This window comes from Nannospalax galili, unplaced genomic scaffold (assembly GCF_000622305.1).
Source record: "Nannospalax galili isolate Female #2095 unplaced genomic scaffold, S.galili_v1.0 scaffold34, whole genome shotgun sequence".
In the NCBI taxonomy this organism is placed as follows: domain Eukaryota; kingdom Metazoa; phylum Chordata; class Mammalia; order Rodentia; family Spalacidae; genus Nannospalax; species Nannospalax galili.
This window is the reverse complement of record NW_008338996.1, coordinates 5,696,390-5,708,982: the sequence shown is the minus strand read 5'-3', so window position 1 is coordinate 5,708,982 and position 12,593 is coordinate 5,696,390. Positions and strand designations below refer to the sequence as shown.

The following is a 12,593-nucleotide window of genomic DNA, read 5'->3' as shown; positions in this document are numbered from 1 at the left end:
ACACCAGACCAATGCGAATTTATGTAAGTAGCCATGGAGATCAGCTGCCACTTTGGCATTGGTGACAGTTTCCCCTCAGGGATGTCACTGCAACAAAATTTGGCGATTGTCAGTGTTTTGTCAGTGATTTGAGCTACCACATTAATCATTTCAGTAACTCCTTACATTCATCAGACATGGAAGCAGTAAATATATTCACATAGTTTTATGTCTATATGTGTTGAAATTTTGAACCTAATTTCTTAGAGATGTTTTCAGTCGTGGATACTTGATGTCCATTGACAAAGAGATGCTGATAGTTTGCTTCTGCCTAACATTGCCTTTTCTTTTCATATCTGTTGCTGCCATTGGTCCTTTGCCACAGTCCTGCCGAAAGGCAAAGCTAAAGTTAGCACACCCCTTACATGGAGAGAGTGAAGGGGTTTGCTCAGCTTCCCACTGGGATTTTTCTTAAGCCTCCCCTAGCCTGTTTATCATTGACTTTTCCTTATACGACCATAATACTTTCTTCACCGGATGCAGGAAAGCTAGTGCCCAGTTTGACTCACAGAAAGAAAAAGAACACCTGTCTTTTTGAAAGTAGACATTTGGGGCTGGAAATGTAGCATGCTTGCCTAACATGCACAGAGTCCTAGGTTTGGTCTCTGGCACTGCATAAACCTGATATGTTGATGCATGTCCCTGCACTCATGTAGAGGCAGGAGGACCAGAAGTTCAAGGCCATTCTGTGTTACACAGAGTGTTCTAGAGACTAGTGCTGTAACACAGGAGAACTTAGATCCACTGAATAACTCTTATGTTGGGCAGGGATATTCTGACTATATAATTTGTTATCTGTGTGGGACCCTTTGGAAAACAAAAGGGGTACTGATAATGATTACATTGGGATCACCAGCATACACTAAGAAAATCCTGCGGAAAGCTGGAGGTATGGTCACCCTTGCTGAAAATCAAACCTTTTTTGTTCACCACAGCCCTATAGGGTTGGTGACTTTTTCTCTGTTCTGAATCTTAGAAAGGTAAAGAAAAGCACGGCCAGCGTCGCACAAGAAATACACAGCAGAGCGGTCTGTTTCATCCCCAAACATTGGGCTACGGCAGACATCACAGATGGGGACTTTTAACAGTAGCCAGACAAGAACTGACCCCAGAAGTGGCTTGGCTGTCAAACCTTTCTCCTCCCCACCACACTGCCAGCCACTGTCCTTGACCATGGGAGTGCTGTTGGATTGTGATGACTGCACTATCCCAGCAGAGGGCAGTGTTGTCATGCCAGCCAAGGAGGAGGGCTACTGGAAACAGGAAGGAGGCCCGGATTGAGCAGACCTGTTGCCCTGCTCAGCATCCTTGAAATAGCCAGTCTCACAAAGTCAGCAGCTTTCCTGGCTCCTATTCCCTTAATCTGAACCGTGGATCAACCTGCTGTCCCCATCACCTGTCTGCTGGCTCCCATGATAAAACACCTGGACAAATTTTGAAAGGTTTGTGCCACCTGGGGTACAAAGAGACCCAGGGAGAGTTTCCAGATGGAAAACAGAACTGTTGCCATTTTCTTATTTGCTCACAATTATTCTAGAGCTGGGAGCGCTGTTGACAAACGTGTTACCACTTAATCTTTAATAAGAGATTCTTTTCACGGGGGAGCTGGGTTCTGGATCCGTGCCAGTTTAGGTAATTCTATCCCCCAGAAGACCGAAGCTGTGAAGATTGCGTTCTTCCTTCCATTAAGAGTGAGGAGTTTCAAAGATGCAGGTTAGGCCTGGGGGAGGGAAGGAGGGTGGAACCAAAATAGGCCACTGGAAAGAGCCCATGGTTTGATAAGAACAAATAAACTTCAAAGTGTCACCATGTAGCAGTTTTTTGTTTTCTCCGGCCTCATGCAGTGTGAGACTCATTTGTAGTTTTTGTCTGTAACCAGGAATTCAATTTTTGTTCTTTTTAAAAAGATGCCCGACTTGTCGGGGGTGTGAAATAAAGCAGAAAATCATAAGAGAAAGGGGAAAAAAATGTAACAATTCAGATGGAAAAGGAAAAAAGCATAAAGAAAACCCCTTTTAACAATTTCATCTAAAGTGGTTAGGACAGCATTTTTAAACGAAGTTTAGCATTTTGTCAGAAGGGGATGAAAACGCCCTGTGATTCCCTGCTAAGAATTGCTGGTGATTTTGTATGGTCCTGCTGGCATAGATCTTAATCAAGCAGAAAACCTCAAAATGACAAACAAAAGACAGCTTTGTTTTCGGAGGGTTATTAGCTCAGGCCAAGGCTGAGAAGCACCAGAGAGATGCAAGACAGGCAAACTACAGCAGCCACTTTGGGGTCACTCCATTCTCCCTACTGCTCCATCATGCCCTGTTCTTCTCCCTCAAAGTAGTCAAGGGCCTTGTTGCTAGAAGGTGATGAGACTAGCTGAGGTTGGTGCTGCAGCTGAAAGGCCACTGGGAAGAAGGAGTTGTAGTGTGCTAGTCTACGTGGTGCCCAAGGTTATTCATGCTTGTCTTCATGGATGTTGGGGGTATCATGAGAATCTCAGAAAACCCAGCCAAGCTCCAGTTCTTCCCAGCCCAGTGCTTCTTCGTCTACATCTTCATTATGTCCAAATCGCTTCTCTATCTCTTGGAAATCTGAGCAGAAACCCCTGGGAAGTTGGTTCCTCCTCTCTGTGACCATCTTTAAAATCAATCTCTCCTCCTCCCCATCCTCCTCCTCCTCCCTCTCTCCTCCTCCTCCTCCTTGCCCCCCCCTCCTCCTCCTCCCCCTCCTCTTCTTTCTCCCCTTTCCTCTATACCCCCTCTCTCCTTTCTCATCTCTCATAATACCAGGTCTAGGCTTCAATATCTTCATCCTCCCCCTCTACAGCTTCCAGCAGTTTTTCCTGCCTCCTTATCTATGACAGACCCAGTAGAACACAATCAGCTCATTTTCATAGAATTTCAAAGTCTTTCAGAAGCCCATGACTTCTACAAGACTATCTTGAAGCTCCTTAGTTCAGCATCCAAAGTCCTTCATGATTTACTGTCCTCTTCCTTTCAAACTTCTATTAACATCGTGTGCCACTCCAATCCCTGCTTTCTGGCCATCTGGTGATACCTTCTCCTCTACATCCACCTGTTTCCATGCCTCTTTGCACGTACCCACAGGGTTCCCTTGGCACAAAGTACTGTTCAAATTCTGTCTACTCACCATGCTTCAACTTAAGGACTACGTTCCCTTGAGCAACATGCTTCACACCTCTCCCCTAAATGGATATAAATCTTCTTTGATTTGAACTTCTCTAAAACTTTATATGCAGCACATATTTTGTATTGACATAATATTTAACATTTTGAAACTCATGTTATACTTTTTCTTTCATCTTATGTGTGAAATCTGGGACTACAAGGGATCTTCATTCTACACACAGAATAATCCAATGCTTTTTCTATGGCAGGTTTAAAATGGCAATTTTCTGCACAGATTAAGGAGTACTTTTAAGAATCTATGACTGAAGGAGTGAATCAAAGTTTCATGGATGCATGAATAAATAACTGCGCATGGATGAATAAATGAATTCCTGTACTTATACATTTAAATATGTCTTGGGAGGCCACTATGCAAATTAACCCAGGAATAGATGAATGCTTGTATGCATAAATGAATAAAAACACACATGCATGAATCTGTGAATGAATGACCAAGTACTTGCATTTCTGATTTTCTGGATTCTGTCTCAGAGAAGTTGGCCAACATATTGCTGTATACTACTGTGGGCTATACTATCACCAAACTTTCTTTAGTACACACTGGTTTTACTAATTAAGACTCTTGCACATATATGCTTATGTTCAAAAGGATTCTCCATCTGTACTGGGCTTTAATAAGGCTTGTTTACCTTTGTACCGAACACTGAAACTTGGCATAAACTACACAATTAATTATATGTGTCTTCTTGAGTCTTCTTACTCTGCGTCCTGACTGAGCTTCTAGTTCAACTCTCATACATTGATCCTTTCTTGAGTGTAGTATCCAAAATTGCTTTGAGGAGATCTCTGACAACCCTAAATCAAGATGTTTCATTATATTCCTACAAAAATCCTCCAACTGCCATTTCCCTGGGTAGGAAATTAATGATTTATTCTTAAGTGTTCACAAAAGAAAAGCATTTTGTCAATCTGTATCACAGAATGGTCAAGCTTTACCCTAATCCAAATAGAGATTATCTGGACACTAAATCATTGTTACAGAATTTAATTTTGAATTAAATGAGACCCAGCACTTCTCAGAGGCTCATTCACAATATCTGATGTTTGATGAAGTCTAATAGACATACAAACTAGCCATTTATCTCCAGTCTCTGCTAGAAAGGAAATACTTATATTATGTTAGCCCATGACATAGTTACATAAATAGTTTCACTGAGTTACAAGTTAATACTTTGCTCTTTGCCTTTAAGGAGGGTTGATAGGGAAACTTCCAAGTAGTAAAAAAATTAGTATTTCTGTATATTTCTAAAACTGTGAAAGAAAACTGGATCTGCTGTTTAACTCACAGCCCTCAAATTCTCTATTCTTATGATAGGAGTTCTAAAATTAACTACCAGGACCATGTGGTTCCTTTTCTGTGATGAGTCCATGTCCAAATGGAATATGGCAGAGTCAATGATTGACATGGGCCATGTGTGACCTAAGAAATATGAGTGTGGGATTAAGGATCTGGAACTAGGCCTAGATCATAAGGTATTGAACAGATAGAATCAGAATTCAGAGGTCGACAATGTCTGTTTGCCTGTTACTCTAATGTATCACTGCGTATCATGGGTCAGATTTAATTCTAGAATAGAGGTCAGCAAACTATGTATGATCCACCGACTGATTGTGTTATACATAAATGGAATAATACATCATGGGAGCACAGCAACATTCAATCATACATTATCCATGATGGTTTCCCCTGTAAAGGAGAGTTGAAGAATTGTTAGAGTTACCTCTGGCCCACAAAGCCTCAAATCCTTATTTTTTGTTTTTTGAGAGAAGCTCTCAAGTGTTACAGGCTAGACTGGAACTCACTATGCAGTCAAGGATGGCTCTGAACTTCTGATCCTCCTGTCTATGCTTCCTGAGTGCTGGGATTACATACAGGCATGTGTCACCACATCTGGATTTATGCAGTATTGAGGACTGACCCCAGGGCTTTGCTACCAACTGAGGTACATCCCCAGCCCAAGGTCTCAAATATTTATTATATGATCCTTTAAGTAAATGTTTATCATCCCTAGTCTTTAGGGGAAAATAAGGTATTGAGTCAGAGTTAAAAGATTTGTGTTTTAATCTAAAATTTGTCCATTAAAAATATCTGTACCACTGGGCGTGGTAGCACACAACTTTAATCCCAGCACTTGGGAGGTAGAGGCAGGCAGATCTCTGTGAGTCCAAGGCCAGCCTGGTCTACATAGTGAGCTCCAGGAGAGCTGGGGCTACAGAGAGACCCTGTTTCAAAAAAACTAAAAAAATAATTGAGACTCATAACTCTCTCTAAAATGGAATTAGTAATTCATTTTTTATTGTAGATTTTCAGAAACTTAAGTAAGAAATGTGGAAATAACTAACCTATTGTCACAAAAAAGAAACATCATGAGTCAGGTATTAAGCTAGTTCCAAGAGAGGCTTAGGAACTCGGGTGGTGACATTTCCTCTGAGTCCAGACATATGTGAGCTCTTCCAAATAAAAGTCCCCATGTTTAACTTTCAGACCAAGAAAGCTGTCTTCATAAGATTTCTCTCTAAAAGTCATGGCCTAGAGGAAGACCACTTTCCTGTCAGGAGGAATGGGGGCAGTGGAGCATGTTTGTCGATCTTATTGCAGGAGAAAGAGATAATCTCAGGTGAGAAAGGTGCAGTGCATTTCTTCTAGGGCCTCATATGTCAGATGTGGTTTCAGTTTCAGATAATGTCCAAATTAGATAAGAATGGAGTGAGTGTGAGCAGATCTTCTGGTTGCTGCCTTGCTGCTGGTGAGCACTTTCTGCCCCCCCCCCCAAGCTTGGAGGAGATGAAGAGATTGTAGAGCTCTTCCTTTCTTTCCTTCCTGCCTTGGGTTCGTTAGTGGAAATGACCACTTCGAGAGCCATATTTTCTCCTGTGATTGAATTATACCATTGTGTTCATGATCTCTTAATCCCCAGGATCAACCGATGGAGAACCTGTTGGTATATTGCATATCCGCAGAGCCTGGTACAAGTATATCCAACACACTGAGAGTCTTCAAATGCCACTGGTCTACCCACCCACATAAGTACCAAGGACAGAACCTCAGTGACTCAGATAACACAGGCACTCAGCAATTTTACTTCAACTTGAATTGAACAAAATGTGTTTGAGTCTTTATGGGGATGATGATGATGATGATGATGATGATGATGATGATGATGATAACAAAAATGGGGATGCTGGTGGCAGAAAGACAACCATTATGAATATGGTGATTATGAGGGTTTTTTGTTTGTTTTGTTCTTTGAGACAAGATCTTACTATGTAGCCCTGGCTGGCCTGGAACTTGCTATGTAAACCAGGCTGGCCTCAAACTCACAAAGATCTGCCTGCTTCTGCCTCCTGTGTGCCAGTATCAAAGGCATCTACCACTACACTCAGGTTTTCTTCACTGTAAGATTTTCTTTATTTATTTCATTATTTTTATTTGTGTGTATATGTCTATACATGAGTATGTGCATAAGTGCCAGTGTGCTTCAAGGCCAGAGGCATCATATCCCCCTGGAAGTGGAGTAGAGGCCTTGTGAGCTGCCTGATATAGGTGCTGGGATGGAACTCGGATCCTCCAGATAAGCAGTACTTGGTCAGTACCCCTGAGTCATCGCTCCAGGCTTAGTATGAAGTTTTGAAAAAAATATGACCTATATTAAGTCAGGAATTGAAAAAATTTTCAAACTATGGCATGCTACTACGTGATTCACATGGTGATTGATATCAACTGAAGGGATTGTGTGCATAAGGAAAACTATCCTTATGTGAGACAAAAACTGTACATCTTCATAGTCAAGCTGATACTTATACCAATGGTGAGTTCCGGTAAAGAGGCCATAGGTCATGAGGCTTAGCCATCTAAGTCAAATATACAATGTTCTCCTCTATGTTAGAGGCACCTGACTGTGTAGTACTTACAGCATGAGATGCTCAGCTGTAAACACAAATGAAAGAAAGTATATTTACAGATCACACTTGGCCTAACTTTCTCTAAGAAGACAAAATTTACCCATGTTGTAGCACTGGTAACCTTGCTCACTGGTGGACATAACCAGTTCGGTGTCTTTTTGGTATGACCCATCCAACTGGCTACTAAAGAGTTGGCAGAGATGGAGGCATAAGAATGCTGATAGACATTTTCCTCTTTATCTGGTTATGTTGTTACATTTTGTAAGCATTTATGATCATGCTTTTCAGTTTAATCTTCACACAATCCCAATAGATGAACCGTACTCCTAGAAAGAAAGTAGCTCAGAATTATTAAACCATGTGCCTCATTGAGCCTAGATCTTTTCCACTGCACCTTTGCTATTCATGATATGAGTCACAGACCAGCTACTCAAAATCACCCAGAATTGTGAAAGCATTTAAAAAATATAAGTATTGCTCCCCTACTGGCCATGTTGAATCCACTGGGCCCTGCTGTTGAGCCACAACTCCCTCCCCTCTCCTGGACCTGAATCTGGGACCCCATACTCCACGACCCTCTTCCCACTAGCAGCTCCTTCCAGGAGTGTAGCCATGTGACCCACCTGACCCATGAGGAGACAGGAGCACTGACCCCAGCTAGACACAGTCACCCCAGAAATGAAGGCAAAAGACCGTTTTAACTTTACTGGCCTCTCCCTTGCCCCAGCTGCCCCAGGACTGAAACTTTCTCCTTCCTCAGGGGAGGGCCTCTACACTAACCACTCTTTCATGAGCTTCCAGCAAGGGAAAAGTTTGAATGGGAATGGGAATGTTAATGACTTGTCTACTGAATCTCATACTACTACTTCAGAGATTTCGAACTCTGTTCCCCACTCCTCCAGCACCTCACAACTCCATCACCCTAATGTGGTCTATGACTGTCTCTTGAACTACTCACAGTACTCATCTACCAATCCTGGCAGCAGCCTCAAGGACCAGCCCCTTCTTTCTCAGTTCTTGGGCAACAATACTACTCAATGGCATCCTTAGGGGGCAGCCAACAAACTTCATCCCCAAATCACAACACTAATCTTCGAGCTGGGAGTCAAGTGTTCCAGGCCAATGGTACCCAGGGTCCCATGGGGCTTAACTTTGATTTACAGGAACCATATGATTCCATTCCTGACCAGAACTTTGATATGATACCCAATAGACACCCAAGTTTTTTCACCTCCCCACAGACTTCTATGTTTGGATCTAATATCCAGACCTTTGCATCCTCCCAGAAGGTAAGCAATGGGATCCATTCAGATGAGAAAGCAAAAAAGGAGCTGACTTCTCTTGTGGCAGAACATGGTCCTGGCTTGGTAGGCAGCCTGGAGTTTGAGGAAGAGCAGCCAGAGCTAAATATGTGTGGCTATAATGGTCCTTCTTCCTCTGTGGAGTCTTTACACCAAGAGGTCTTAGTCCTGGTCCCCAGTCCCACAGTGAGCTGTTTAGAAGATTCTTCCCATCTTCCTGCTCAACTGGAAGACACTCCAATCTTAAGTGAAAATTCTCTTAAGTTATTTGACTCTCTGGCACCAGAGCCAGTGGGTAAAGGACTTTATGGTACAGATGACAGAGAGCTGATGGGTAGAGAAGACAAGCTGCCTCTTGAGGACAGCCCTGTAATCGCTGCCCTTGATTGGCCTTCCATCAATAATGCTACTGCCTTCAAACTCCTGGTAGATGATAGTCACACATCTGCCTCTGTCTTTGCCAGCCCCACCTCTCTGCCTGTTTTAGGGGAGCCTGTCTTACAAGACAGCAGTTGTGACCTGAACAATGGCAGTGACTGAACAGGAAGACATGGAGACTCAATCTTCAGACTTCCTGCCTCCCCTGAGTGAGCCTGCCCCGGACCTGCCATATACTGTTCAGCTACATCCAGAAGTTTCACCAACAGCCTCCCCAGCAGCCTCCTTGGCAGCTTCTGCAGAAGTTTCTCCAGCAGCTCCTCCGGCATCCTCAGCTACCCTCCCAGCTGTCTCTTTGGAAGCATTCTTGATAGCGCCAGTGACCTCCCCTCAAGCTTCCCGTTAGTTTCTCTAACAGCTGCCTTCCCAATAGCCTTCCCTGCAAATAAAGACATCAGCAGCTTCCCTCAAGCTGTTACCGATCTAGAAGAGATCTCACCGGAGAAGCAGTCACAGTGTCTCGTAGTGGTGATGTCCTGAAGAGACATGTTACTACCCCAGAAGAAGTTCGTCTTCCCCTCTAACACGGGTGGCAGAGAGAAGTGTACATCAAGAAAGGAAGGGCAGCTTCTGGTGGTAGGGGACCTGGTATTATGGCGCCTGTGGGAAGAATATGACACAGTTTCTAGAAGTTATCAAGTACCCGAGCTGTAATGTGGTGCACAGTGTTGGCCTTAAGCATTTCAGCTTCCCTTCTTACATGCCTGTTGGAGATTTATTTGAAGAGACACAGCAGAGCGCTTGCAGTGGACCCAGCTTTCGGCAGAGAGGATTCCTTCCAGAATTCAAGCAATTACTGGCAAACGGGGCAGACCTCAAAACAGTGACAAGGCTAAGGCCAAGGGAGGCCCCAAGGTAAAACGGGAAGGAGGTCGGCTACCTAAAACCAAAATCCCCGAGCTCGTGAATACAACAGACAACCGCCTCCCAAAGAAACCGGAAGCCGAAGAAACACTGAGTGAGGAGGATAAAACAAGGACGAGGAAAACAAAAAGAAGAGGCAGAAGGTACCTGGGGGAGGGAGCCAGACGCTGACCGAAGGGCAGGCCAGAAACAAGCGAAAACGACAGCCGAGCTCAGAGCAGAGGACATTAAGAAGAAATCCCAGACTGAGAAGGAAAAGGTAAAGACAAAGCAAGAGAAACTGAAGAGGGAGGAGAAAGCAGAGGTAAAAATGAAGGGAAAAGAGGAGGTGACCAAGGCCAAGCCAGCCTGTAAAGCAGATCAGACCCTCGCCACACACAGACATCTGGAGGAGCGACAGAGGCAACAGGTGATCTTGGAGGAGATGAAGACGCCCACTGAGGATATATGTCTGACTGACCACCAGCCCCTGCCTGACTTCACAAGCATCCCTGGTTTCACTCTGCCCAGTAGGGCCTTCTCAGATTGCTTGGCCATCGTGGAGTTCCTGCACAGTTTTGGCAAGGTGCTAGGCTTTGTTCCTACCAAAGACGTGCCTAGTCTGGGAGTCTGGCAGCGAGGACTCTTGTGTCAAGGTGACACTTTGCTTGGGCAAAGTGCAAGACCTGCTGGTGCAGCTCCTGAAGACTGCACTCCATGATCCTGGTCTGCCCTCCTACAGGCTCTGTTGGGATAGAAGGTTTCCAAGATCCCACTGTCCAGAGACAGTGTGTCTGAAATACTGAGCTGCTTCCTCATGACATATGGAGTGGAGAAGCCCTCTGTGACAGCCTGTGTGCCAGCCTTTTCTGGCCCAGTCACTCCAATAGAAGGCTGCTGTCTGTCCTAGCCTTCCTTGTCCACAGACTCCACAGTTCCATCATCATAATCATCATCATCATCATCATCATCATCATCATCATCACTAAGATTGATAAGACTCTCAAGAACACATCCAGCTATGGGAAAAACAAATGGATTGTTGAAGGCTGACACCGCTCTGACCAAGCGGATTGGGTGGCCTGAGACTGAGATTGAAGGAGGCCTGGGATCGGGACGCAGTTCTCAGATCATGAAAGAGACCAGTGGCATGAAAGAGGAGGATGAGGAAGGGACCATAGCAGCTGTCCATGGTCACGGGGTTGGAGGAGATAGGGAGGTTGATGCTACAGCATCTAACATTCCAGAATTAGATCACCAGATAGAAAAACTCAGTAAGCATCAGCTCTTCTTTTACAAGAAGGTGCTTCACCTAGTGCTTTATCATGCCTCTAGCAGTCGCCTTGGGTCAGGACTGCTTCAGGTGCCACCATCGGGTATTACCATATTCGGCTGGTATCTTTGTGGAAGGAGCAGAAGAGATTTAGTTACTGAAGATGTGATAAGGCAGGAAACTCCTTGAAGGAAACAATTCAACACCCAACTCTCCCCTCCTCTTTGTGAAGAGGTAGTTAACTGATTCCAATACCGCTTCCTCTCTAGCTAGGACCTAAGGCCAACCATGACAGTCTAAGCTTGGGTTCATGCAACCTGGGCACCTTAAGTTTCCTCTTAGGGTACAGGATTCAGAAAAGCCCCAGACAGTTTCATCTGGAACCTCAGTCCCATTCTCAGCTTCAGCCCCTGCCCAGCCCCAGCCTCAGTCCCTTCCCCAGTCCCATATGGGCTCCTGGATCCAGAAATCTCTCCTTTGTCTCTTGATCAGAGCCAGCATGATCTCAGCCAGTCAGTGTTCCTATCTTGGCTGAGCCAGACTCAGAACCACAGCTCTCTGTTGAGCAGCTCAGTCCTCACACCTGATAGCAGCCCAGGAAAACTGGACTCAGCTCCATCTCAGCCCCTGGATGAGCCAGATCCTGATGAGGAAAAGACTTGCCTCAGAAAGGCTGAGTCCCTCTAAGTCGTGGACACTCTCAATGAGGAATCACCACAATGATCTCATATTCTGTGAGATTATCCTAATGGTGATGGAGTCCTATGATGTTGCCTGGCCTTTCCTGGAGCCGGAGCATCATCAAGAGCCCTGTAGATTTTTCCACTATTCAGCAACAGCTGCTGTGGGAGGCTATACCAGCTCAGAGGAATTTGCAGCTGATGCCCTTGTTTGACAACTGCCACACCTTCAAGAGGGTGACTGAAGTGGGCAAGGCTGGGCACATCAGGCACCGCTTCTTTGACAGCCACTGGGAAGAATTTTATCAGGGAAAACAGACCAGGCTGAGAGGCAAGGAAGGTGGGAAGTCCATTTGTGGCCTCTTCTCTGCCCTTCCAAACAAAAACATGCCATTCTCTTACCTACTGATGGTGCTCTGGGTCCAGGCTGAAGTCAGGCACAACACTGGTTCTTGACCACACCCTTAGCAGTACCACAACCTCTTTGCTCCAAACCCCTTTCTTCCTCAAATAAGATGACTACTTGAAGTCCTTCAAAGGAAGGAATTTTCCCTTTGTTTCTTCATTATTAAAATAGGGAGGGGAAAGAAGGCCCTAACACTTCTACCCAGCTTTCTCACTTCCCTGCACATGCCCCAGCATTCTGGGGTTATTTAACAATAGCAAAATTTCTGGTGAATGTGTGAAACCTAGAAGCACTTGGTATTGTGTGTGGACCCTCTGTGATGGTCAGTAAAGTGGAATTAACTCCCAAGTGTGTGGAGCCGGATCTTTCCTAAAGCATGAGCATTTGTGGGGTTAGTTGTGTTTTCCTTCCTTTCCTCTATTTCATATCTTCTCGACCCTTTCCCCAGCAACAGAGATCCTGGAACACAGGATGGGTAGAGGAGGGGGTCTACCACTGTCCTGCATG

At 44.7% G+C, this 12,593-nt stretch overlaps 1 pseudogene; it reads left to right on the top strand.

The window, feature by feature from the left end:
* The first annotated feature begins 7,823 nt into the window (after window positions 1-7,823).
* Window positions 7,824-11,687, top strand: LOC103734550 (annotated as a pseudogene).
* The last annotated feature ends 906 nt before the right edge of the window (window positions 11,688-12,593 follow it).